The sequence below is a fragment of the Gobio gobio genome, assembly GCF_949357685.1.
Source record: "Gobio gobio genome assembly, chromosome: 19".
NCBI classification, from domain to species: domain Eukaryota; kingdom Metazoa; phylum Chordata; class Actinopteri; order Cypriniformes; family Gobionidae; genus Gobio; species Gobio gobio.
In genome coordinates this window covers 47,489,244-47,502,087 of record NC_137112.1, presented here as the reverse complement: position 1 = coordinate 47,502,087, position 12,844 = coordinate 47,489,244, and the positions used below count along the sequence as shown (strand labels likewise).

Sequence of the window (12,844 nt, the reverse complement as noted above, 5' to 3'; positions counted from 1 at the left end):
TCTCATGTGCGCTTCTGCTCTCACTCATTCAATGCAAGTTGTTTCTCATCCACTTTCTCATCCGCCAGATGAAAGGTGTGCGTGCGATCTTAAAAAGTAAACTATAATCATGTGTGTATAGCACAAACAGTTACACACCAAAGTTTAACCTTCTAAAACGTGAAATGAGTGATCTTTTTTTCTTTTCTTTTTTTTTAAAGGAACAGTTTTTTGAAGTATTAGACAAAATATATATATATTTTTAAAGTCTGCATATGTTGCCAATCATGTTTGATACATCAAGTCAAGTCAGGTCAACTTTATTTATATAGCGCTTTTAACAATGTAGATTGTTTCAAAGCAGCTTTATTTAGTGTTAAACAGAAAAATAATGCAGCACAATTTGATTCAGCCGTATAGCCATTCTGGAGAAAACGGTGATGTCATCAGTTCATTTCAATTATCATACAGTGACGATGTGGGCTTTAGATCAATAATTAGATCAGTAATTTAGTTTATATGGTTAATTTAGTTTAATAATCAGATTTATTTGGATATTTAGTTGAAAAATTTAGGAAAATGTAGTGTCCCCAGCTGAGCAAGCCAAGCCAGAGGCATCAGGCTTTTCACTCTAAAAAATAATGTGTTGGCTCAACAAAAAAATTTATGCAATAGTTTGCATATTGAGTTATTACAACTTTGAGTGAATTTACTTTGAACTAAAAAGCTACATTGAGTTAGAGGACCTTAAAAATGTGTGTTTATGCTGCAAATTATTAAAGGGTTAGTTCACCCAAAAATGTAAATTCTGTAATTAATATCTTACCCTCATGTCGTTCGACACCCTAAAGACCTCCGTTCATCTTCAGACACAAATGAAGATATTTTAGTGTAAATCCGATGGCTCAGAAAGGCCTCCATTGGCACAATGCACTTTACACTCAAGACACATAAAAGCTACTAAAGACGTTGTTACAAAGTCCATCTCACTACAGCGGCTCTGCAATAACTTTATGAAGTGGCGAGAATAGTTTTTGTGCGCCAAAAAACCCCTAAATAACGACTTATATAGCGATGACCGATTTCAAAACACAGCATCATGAAGCTTCGAAGCGTTATGAATCAGTGTGTCAATTCAGCGGTTTGGATCGCCAAAGTCACGTGATTTCAGCAGTTTGCCGGTTTGACACATAGATATCCATAATAAAGGCTAGATGTCTTAAGGCGGAATCTCTAACATCATCACCGGCGGCCATTTTGTCACTGGCGGGCTCTGGGGTTCCTGATGTAAGGCGAGTGATCTGAACACAAATACTCTTATCTCGCTGAAATCTTGACGGTTTTACAAATGGTTTGGTTTCTTACAAACGTTATTAACGTGGCTATAATTATGGATGTTTGAACAAATTATGAATAATTTTTGCAGTGTACGCAGTGTCAGAACTACATCTCTGACGTTTATAACAAACCAAACAGTTTGAAAATCGGTAGAAAATTGACAAGTTATGGTTATTTAAAAAGTGCAAGCACCCATGAAAATAATGTTACGAGTGAGCGAGCTGCCTGTGACAAGATGGCCGCCAGGTGTGGACGTCGACCTCCATTGGCCAGCAGCGCGGACGAGACATCTAGACTTTATTATGGATATCTATGGTTTGACACGCGATCCAAATCACTGATTCACTCGCTGATTCATAACGCTTCAAAGCTTCATGATGCTGTGTTTTGAAATCGGACATCGCTATATAAGTCGTTATTTCGTTTTTTTTTTTGCCCACAAAAACTATTCTCGTCGCTTTATAAAGTTATTGTAGAACCACTGTAGTGAGATTTTGTAACGTCTTTAGTGCCTTTTATGGGTCTTGAGAGTGTAAAGTGGGCTGAGTTTATATAGCCTGAGGTAATGAGGTAAATGAGACACAGGTGTAAACAATGAGTTCTGATGAGTCCGGGCAAAGGATTATGGGTAATGAAGTCTTTGATGGAATGACAGTCTGGAGTGGAGTGGCCTCTGGTGGTAATCAGGGACACTTTCACTGGTGAATCGTGACAAATACTCTTTGTGAAGTTATTAAACGTAATTTCGGGAGGAGTACGCCCATCTAATCTTCCAATTAATACCAAGGTATAAAACCAGCAGCTTGCCTCTTTCCGTTGTTAGTTCTTGCAGCATCCCTCCTCCTCCCCTGCTCTTCCCTTTTTATACAATTTGGCCTGTTATAGGGGGGCAATTGGAGCTGGGGTATAATATCCTCTCCGAGCCCCTTTATAGTAGACAGCAAACCAAATCTGTTTACCACTTTCACTAAGAGTATATGGGAACACAAACTCAAGAAAGCATAATGATAAAAAACTTCAACATTATAGAAACTCTTTTAAATGTCAAACATAACAGCACTAACAGATCTTTCCCTTCACTAAAAACAAATAAATGAACACTTAATTTCAACATTTATTCTCCTAATCCAGTCCTATGCAAAGCATGCTGGGAAATAGAAATCCACTGCCTGATTTCTGAAGTTATCAAGACAATTTCATCAAGTTCCTACAACCTTTTTTTTTTTTAATAAAAAGCCAATTAATGCAGAAATTTGAGTTTCAATTACGGACGATATTAAGTTGATGTAATTATTATGACAACAGAACTCTACAAAAAAATGTAAATGTTTAATGAGCAACCATGCGTTTATTGAAGGTGTGTTAACATGTCCCCTGAATTACAAGTGATAGTGAGAATGTTGAGCTCATCGTCGAGGAGGAAAATATGACAGAAATACAGGCGGAAAATATGAAATTTGGTGCAGATACTGTTATTTTTATGGCCGGAAAGTAAGATGAAATTTCAATAGCTTGTAAATCAGTGAGATCTTTATAATAAACTTAAATAATCCATATAAATGTCGTCACTCATATACCAAAAATTGTTTTATGATCAAGGCTTGGCAAAACATAATATTATAATCAAGTAAACCTAAGTTGCTTCAGTCCAGTAGGTGAAGTATTAGAAACAGTATAAAAGATATTCTTTCGTTTACTTTATTAAAATCAGTATTTCAAAGACACGAGCCGAAAGGGGATGTTTTTCAAATAAAGGCCTTTTACTTGCTAAAAATGTGTATCAGATGACAAAAGGCATGTAGGAGATTGTGTGCAACAGGTTTTGCAGCAACGTTTTGATCATGTTGGCCTTAGAACTTCACATATCACATATGATGTAGGCTTTATAGGGTTAATATTTAGTAACTCTGAGTATAAGCAGTTGACCTTCATGTGGTCCGGCTGGATCTTGCAAATGGGTCTGTTCCCCACCAACTTATCAGTTTTGCTCTCGACTTCTTCCATGTCCCCCCAAGTATCCGGAGCCTTATTAATAATGGCTACTTCAACAACTTCTGTCTTCTACACATCCATGGAAATTTCAACTGCATCGGCAATGGGGCGTTCTATCTCCCGCATCCTTTTCACAGTAGCCTTTGAAATGATCCTCATCGGTGGAAGACAGATGGTCAGAAGCTCAGTCATAATAGTGATGCCTGTCTTGGCAAACCCTCAGTTGAGTTGAGTTTCTCTATTTTTCCTCTGTTGTTTGTTGACTTTCTGTAAGATGAGCCTGTGCACGTGGTTGGAGTCTCAGCTGGCTATCTCACACGAGCAGTTCTTTCCTCTTAGACTCCAGCTGAGCTTTATTTCGCTATTTATTTACATGTAATTATTGCTGTGAGGTGCAGATATTAACACTGTCAAGAACAATTTGACCTGACATTTTTCACTGTGCTGATCCCCTGCTGATTTTAGCAAACAAACCTCCTCTCCCTCCCTCCTTCTCCCTCCCTCCTTCTCCCTCCCTCCCTCCCTCTCTCTCTCTCTCTCTCTCTCTCTCTCTGCACAGTGCAAAGTGAGAGGAGCTTTGGTGCGTGATCCTGTGTGTGTGTGTGTGTGTGTGTGTGTGTGCGTGTGTGTGTGTGGTTTGGCTTGTTCCTGGTGGCTGAATCCATCCCATACTCACTCAAGCATATCAGTGGAGAAGAATAGAGGATTGTGACTCCACACGTTGCAGTGCAATCGAACAGAAAGCATATTAACCTTCAGTTAGCTGAGAGACTGCGGCCGTGATCTGTGGGAATCAGGGTAAAGTCATCGCTAATGCCATCGAATGTGAACTTCACCAGCAAACAGACACAATTCTACCATCTGTCCCAATCTGACATTCTATCAATTATTATTGTGATCAAAAGCTCCCTAATATAAAAAACACACACACACTCAAATAGAAATTTTGGGTGATATAATGTGTAAAAATTATTATTATTGATGATGGTGATAAATATATATTTTTTATATTATAAATATAAAAGTCTCTTGTTTTTATAAATATAAAAATCTCTTATTCTTATAATCTCTTATGGACACAATGCATAGAAATATAGAAATTATTGGCTATACAATATGCAATATATATATATATATATATATATATATATATATATATATATATATATATATATATATATATATATATATATATATATATATATATATATATATATTAGGGCTGTCAAAAGATTAATCTCGATGTTTGTGTAAAAAGTTTGTGTTTACATAATATATGTGTGTGTACTGTGTATAATTATTATATTATTATGTACATATAAATACACACACATTCATGTATATATTTAAGAAAAGTGTATTATATTTATATATAAAATATTTATATTTATATATAATATAAATTATATAAATGTATATACAGTATATACATGCAAATATTTCTTAAATATATACATGAATGTGTGTGTATTTATATATACATAATAATACAATAATTATACACAGTACACACACATATATTAAGTAAACACAAACTTTTATTTTGGATGAGATTAATCGCGATTAATCTTTTGACAGCCCTAATAAATATATATATATATATATATATATATATATATATATATATATATATATATATATATATATATATATATATATATATATATATATATATATATATATATATATATATATATATATATATATATATATATAAAAATAAAAAATAACATTTTGTATGATCTCTTTTATTTAGTTAAATTTACTCACATTTTCAAGTGGTTCACATACGTTTTCTTACCGCTGTGTATATATATATATAGTTTGCCAAATATTACACAAGTTTATATTATTAGTTATTGATTTTTTTGTATTTATCTGACCATCAGAGATATAGAAATGATATGATGTAACGATAACCAATATTGATGATCAACTTACTCTGTTGTGTCTGTACACTCTAAAAAATGCTGGGTTAAAAATAACCCAAGTTGGGTTGAAAATGGACTAACCCAGCAACTGGGTTGTTTTAACCCAGCGGTTGGGTTAAATGTTTGCTTAAAACAACCCAATTGCTGGGTTAGTCCATTTTCAAAACAACTTGGGTTATTTTTAACCCAGCATTTTTTAGAGTGTGTATGGACACTAAAGATCCTAATCCAATCTAGAATTGGACTGCTTTACATTAGGTATCAAAATATAATAATGTAGAGAAAATAAATCATGCTTGTGTATGTTTAGATACAGTGCTGACTGAAATGAGTCCTGATGTTGTGTGCTGGTCCAGTGCTCATTTTAAAACCCTAATCCTGGCCTGGTCGATGTGATCGATGCCTTTTTGAGAAGCGTTTGTCTGCGGCTGTCAGTGTGTTTGCTGACGTGAGGTGTGACTGACCAGAGGAGAGAGGTAGGGAGCATATGCACACTATTTAGTACAGTAAACATCCTCTGAGGAGTGACAGCTTGTTTCAGCGGCTGATAATGGCTTTCATCTGTGTCCTGTATGTCAGTGCCCAGATTCTGTCAGTGTCAATCAGAATCTAATTGAGCACGATTATCACACGCTCCCTTCTCCTCCAGAGCACCTACTGCCTGCTTCAGTTCCAGCCATCTGAAGGAATCATGAGCACACTCACTTCCAAAAGATTCAAAGGCAGCAATCCCAGAATGCACTGTTGAAACAGTCATCCAAGGTGCGAACAATGAATTCATCATCACTCATTAACCATTTCAGTCGCATCCGACTTTTGGTGATTCTATGGGCCATCCATGAGTTTTCCTGGCAATGATTTTTCCGGGGTTGGTCGCCAGGTCTTTCCCCAAACCCACGACTTGGGGCTCTCTCTCACACACACACACACACGCATTCACCTACGGACAATTTAGTGTCTATAATTCAGCTGTTTTTGGATTGTGTGGGATAACGGAAAGGCCTCCTGGCTCAGCCGGGACTTGAACCAGAGACCTTCTTGCTGTTTTTTAACAGTCTATCCATCCATTATATATGTGTATAACTCCATTCAAAAAATCAATTGTAGGGTTTTCCAAATCAGTCACTTATTACCTTCCATTTTGATTATGCTGTCTTTGACTATCGTCACATGCGTGGTTTATTGTAACAGGAGTGCAGTCATATTGCATGTCTGTGTTCTTCTCCTTCATTTTCTCACCTCTCTCTGTCCATCATTTCACTTTCACCCCCACTCCCCAATTTCTGTCACCCTTTTCTCTTCCTCATCTCTCTCTCTCTCTCTTCTTCTCTTCTCTATTCGGAAGCCTCTTTTCAGTTTTGATTAATGTGCTTTGGCCAATTAGGGCTGTGACACAGCGAGCGGCCCCCGTCATCTGTTCTGTGTCAGCAGTCAGGCTGGCTCTGGGCTCCCAGGCTGGTTAATTGGCCCTCGCTCCCCTTCCACCGTGACCAAAAGCCTCTAATTGAATTTATGCAACCACTGTTATTTTTAAATAGTCATTTTGTCTCAGATGAGCACCACTATGGGAAGTGTATAGGAGAGCGGTTAAGCCATAGTCTTGTTTGAAAAGCATCTGATTACCAGCCAATCCGTGTGGATTATATATATATATATATTTCCCCCAAATAATTTAAAATAAATCGTTTTTAAATATCTATAAAGCAGGCTGGCCAATAAAAATATTATTTTAATATTTCATATTAACAAATGTTTTGTTAACATTGTTAGACACTTTTTTAAAACAATGTTAATGTCTTTTAACCCAATAAAAGTATTATTTATTTCTCAGTATTTATTATTTTAAATACATGTTACTCAATATTTATTTACAATATTAAAGTATTAAATATTTACTTTAATAAAGTATTAAATATAAAAACATTGATTACAAATAATATTCAAATGTAATATTTAGAATATAAAATATATAATTAATTAACAATAAATATTACTCAATATATATTTAAACATGTTAATGTCTTTTAACCCAATAAAAGTATTATTTATTTCTCAGTATTTATTATTTTAAATACATGTTATGTATTTGTACATGTTATGTACTTATACATGTTATGTATGTATGTGTATATATATATATATATTATATTTAAATACATACACACAATCAATATTACTAAATATTTATTTTAACATATTAATGTCTTTAATTTCTCAGTATTTATTATTTTAAATACATGTTTCTTAATTTTTATTTACAATAATAAAGTATAAAATATTTACTATAATAAAGTATTAAATATAAAAAATATATTCATTTTATATTTAGAATATATATATATATATATATATATATATATATATATATATATATATATATATATATATATATATATATATATATATATATATATATATATATATATATATATATATATATATATATATATATATATATATATATATATATATATATATATATATATTAGGGCTGTCAAAAGATTAATTGCAATTAATCGCATCCAAAATAAAAGTTTGTGTTTACATAATATATGTGTGTGTACTCTGTTAATTATTATTTATATATAAATACACACACAAGCATGTATATATTTAAGAAGAAAATATTATTTTTATATATAAAACATTTATATTTATATATATTATAGATTATATAAATGTATATACAGTTTATACATGCAAATATTTCTTAAATATATACATGAATGTGTGTGTATTTATATATAAATAATAATTAACAGAGTACACACACATATATTATGTAAACACAAACTTTTATTTTGGATGCGATTAATCGCGATTAATCTTTTGACAGCCCTAATATATATATATAAATACACAATCGTTATCACTCAATATTTATTTAAACATGTTAATGTCTTTTAACTCAATAAAAGTACTATTTATTTCTTTATTTCTCATTATTTATTATTTTAAATACATGTTACTAAGTATTAAATATTTACTATAGTAAAGTATTAAATTTAAAAAAAACATTAATTAAAAATAATATTAAAAATATAATATTTAGAATATAAAAACATATATTTATTATCAATAAATACTACTCAAAAAATATTTTAAAACAATTTTTTAATTATTATTTGATACGGCTCTTGGTGAATTTGACACAATTAAGAATGAACATTTCTGTTAAATGGGCCAATGATGAAAATATCAAAATTGCCAAATATTGGTCAATGAATAGGTCCAAAACAATTGCGGTATTAAACCAAATATGGACGTTTGGTGTGCCTGAAATATTGATTGCTGAATAGATTCTCTATTTTACATTACTCTGCAGTAATCCTGGATGGGTGTCAGTCGAAGGGGTTGATAAATTGCAGAAAGCGTTATTTGCCATAATCTTGGCCCCGGGACTGTCCTTTGAAACACAGACAAACAATCGACAGCAGGAGTGTGAAAAAGCGCTCACAATTTCCAGTGCAGGCGACTATCAGTCGCACAGATCTGTGAAGGGATGAGATGATATTCTGTCAGTCTCAGATAACTTACACACACTGAGTGGGCTTATTCCCCTCCATCTGCCCTCCTGACCTGCACTAAACTTGAAGGTACCACTGGAGGGCATTAGGGTTTGGGGGAAGTTAGTGGTGAGAGGAACTCTCTAATCCACTCTGGGCTAGATTAAGAGTAGTGTGTGTGTGTGTGTGTGTGTGTGTGTGTGTGTGTGTGTGTGTGTGTGTGTTGGCCGAGAGCCTGGCGAGGGTGCAGAGGCCTGTGCTATCTGCTCTGTTGGCAGGCTGGCCCTAAGGCAAACTCAGTCCTACTGGAGTCTTTGTACTCTTAAAAACCCCTGTCTCTCGCACTCTCTGCACCCGAACCCCCTCCTCAAATCCTCTCTGTCTGTCTGCCATCGCTGCATTTCTCTCTTTGGATCTGCTGCTTCATTTATCTTTAGTATATTTAGTATGTTTCATGTTGAAATCTCATCTAGCTCCGTGTTCAGATGCCAGATTTAATTCGACTCCAGGTGAAAAATACGTATAATTAAATGCATTAAAAATGTACTTGAGTACAATGCAAATGTACTATAAAGCACACATGTAAGCTCTTGAAAGAGCATAAGGCATATTTGTAATAAAGAATAACTTACACAACAGAGGTCAGAACGAGACACTAAAAGATATGTTATATTTTAAACATGACAAATTCTTTGAGTTATTGTCGGATGTGGAAGTGCAAATGTGTGTAGGGTTTTAAACTTTAGTGTTCTAGACTACACTTCATGCCAAAAAGGTTCTATATAATGTTTTTTTTAATACTTAATATAGAGGAAGTAAGAGTCACGTTTTCCAATACAAATTTGTTTCCGGTGCCATTTCTTTTCTTCTGGCGAACACGTAAAATGGAGTGCATGTGCAGTTGTAGTGCAAGCTTAATGTTTGGCTTTTGGGAAAATGCTGGGTTAAAAATAACCCAAGTTGGGTTGAAAATGGACTAACCCAGCAATTGGGTTGTTTTAAGCAAACATTTAACCCAACCACTGAGTTAAAATAACACAATTGCTGGGTTAGTCCATTTTCAACCCAACTTGGGTTATTTTTAACCCAGCATTTTTTAGAGTGCAGTATTCTAGACTAGAGTTTTAAAGAACACTTCATGCCAAAAAGGCTCTGTATAATGTTATTTTTAATACAGAGGAAATAAGAGTCACGTTTTCCAATACAAATTTGTTTCCGCTGCCATTTCTTTTCTTCTGGCGAACACGTAAAATGAAGTGCATGTGCAGTTGTAGCTTGAGCTTAATGTTTGGCTTTTGGGAAAATTGCCTCTTGAAACATTGTCATCTGCACCAGACAGATTCCTTTTAGCTCCGCAGTTGTCGAGCCGTTTCTCCAGAGCTTGACTAAACACGAAAGGGCTCGTCGTACATTTAAGCAGACAAAAAAAAAGTATAATTTGACTGTTAAGGAAATTAGAGTGGTATGAAAGAATCCCTTTTAGTGTGTTGCACATGCACTATTTGTTTATCTGAAAGGATGCACATTGTATCAATTTACAATTCTGGGTTTGCGCCGCCTCGGGCTGGAGGGTCTCAGAAGTTGGAGAATTAATTAGTTTTTTATTATTATTTATGGAGTAATCTATTTGGAGAGAGGAAGGCATTGCCTGTGGGCTGTGTCCTTTAAACACTGGTGCCCTGACTTCCATTATCTACCACGCACACCACGCACAACAAACAAGAAAAGCACTGCGGAAGATAGAGTCGAAACAAAGGAAAGGAATGTGTAGTCGACTCAATGGGGGAAGGTTTTTTTAGTTGGTGAACTACAGGCTGTGTTTGCCGGAGGTGCTTGTTTTGCCATGGAGTCTGATATGTCACACACTCCCGTATCAGATGAATAGTCTGAATGATATTGATTTTTGTTTATTTAGCTGCGTTAATGTTCTGGGTTGGGTAGATTTGTAATACAATCTCGGCTGAGCTTAATCTTTCCCCTGCAGCGAAGTTCAGCGGTTACGCCTCTTCTGGTCAAGGTGCGTCAAGGTCATGTGTAGCTATAACAGTTGAAAAAGCTGCGGAAATGTTATTGGTCAGTTTAATAAATGCATGCAATGTGCCTTAATTGGCCCTTGTATGAATCCCATAGAGGTCAAGGTTTGGCTTGTTTGCACAGTCCCAACATGGCCTTTCCTCATAGATGTCCATTCAAAAGTAGCCTAAATAAACTGTGAATATTTCATTGTTATACTAAATGTTTTGCCAGTGACTTTGTTGAAGGGCTCTTAGATAAAGATAAAGACAAAATATAACTTTTTGCAGTTTTTAGTATAGGGTGACCAAACGCCCTGTTTTCCCATGACATGTCCTGTTTTCAAGTCCTGTCCTGACCCTAATATAACAATTTTCTATCCATACAGAGGGGGCATACTTTAAATGTATTGAAATTAATAAGGAATCTTTGAGTAAACTTTGAGTATCATTTGAGTATCTCATTGCCGGGCAGAGTGTCCTGGTTTTCGGTATGGTCACCCTAGTATAACATATAACTTACACAAAAAATGATCGCCTTTTTCCAAATCCTACTGAGCTTATGACAGCATTTTAAGTCATTATAGTTGAGAAGACTTTTCTAAAAGTTAAGTAGTCGTGCTATTCTGCTTTCTAAGATATTGATCAGTTCAAAGTATTGCGCTGTCTGCTTAGCGATATGCTAATGTTTGTGTTCTCCTATGGAATCAAGTATAAAGCCGTTTTTTCTGCTATTTTGTGTAGCATGCCTGTTGCACAATGTTTCTGTGTAACGTTCCAAACTTATGAGCTTCTTTGAAGATAAGTTCAGTTTACTTGTAATTGAGTCATATTTACTAAACAGGGCAAATTAGCATGAGTGACAAATCCCCAAAAAAGCACAGATGGCAGTGGAAAGTTCTGCGCGTGATCTACTGACAACACGCAAATGAATGAACACAGACGCAGCCGGATCATTTCCAACACAATCCACCAAGAGCAGCGCAAATCAGCGTCTGGTTTAAGACATGCTTTTATTGGGGTGGTAAATAATGGAGCAAACACCAGGGAATTGATGTAAATCACATTGCGGGATTCATTTAAATACTCTCCTACCATAAATATTGCGTCCGAAAGGGAAACTCCTACAAATGCATATGCAATAAAGTCAGCTGCAAAAATAACTGTACTGACTGTAGTTTTTTAATGCTAAAAGAGGGTTTGTGCTGGCGCAAGCTGTTAGTAAATCTGGCCCTATAGCTAAGGGGGGGAAAGTTCGGACAATTCTAAGGGCCCCCGCACTTTTGGGGCCCCCAGAGATTGGTTTTATTAGTAGTAACAGTACTAGTAGTAATGTAATAGAAATTATAAATGAATAATCTACCAAAGAGTTACAAATATAACAAAATGACGTCTTATTTCTGCATTTCCGGCAGCAAAACGCTCCACTCATGAACCGCTTAAATCCCACTCCAACATGAATTTGTCTGTACTGTAGGCTACTATACTTGTTTTAGGCATTAAGAAAAGGTATAAAAAGTTAAAGGTGTAAAGTTATTTTTATGTCTATCTATGTTGATTATGAAAAGTGAACAGCATGAGTGAGAAAGGACACATCATAAGATGCGCAATGCCAGGAGAGTGGGAATGAGTCAGACATTATTTTGACAACTTCATTAAGTTTTGTAGAAAGCCTTTCTTTAAAGTAAATGTTGTATAAAGTGTATCTAAATTTTAATCAATGTTTCATCAGCCAATTGGGGCATTCTGGGTTGAGCAAGCGGAGCTTATTGGTCAGTATTACTAAATTGCAGATAAAGATTTTGGATAGCTAGGTTGTTGCGGTATGGGCTCCAACATCATATTCTTTCATAGGGCCCGAAATTGCTAGCCTTTAACTGCAAAAGTTTCAATACTTCAGACAGACTTCTATTCTTTTTGAAATATGGTTACAGTATGTATTGACAAGCATTTATGGTCAACTATAAGTGTCCTGAAGTCATGATGTGCTCTCTTTAAATACACTGAATTGCCTTTTATTTCATTAATATTATATTACCCAGCAAACATTTGGATGTTTAATGACCGTTGAAAAGCCGTCCCTCCG

At 34.8% G+C, this 12,844-nt stretch overlaps 1 protein-coding gene across 2 annotated transcripts in view; it reads left to right on the top strand.

Annotated features, from left to right (window-relative positions):
* Window positions 1–12,844, top strand: part of pax7a (paired box 7a) — an 84,284-nt gene that overhangs the window by 59,192 nt on the left and 12,248 nt on the right. The window lies entirely within an intron of this gene.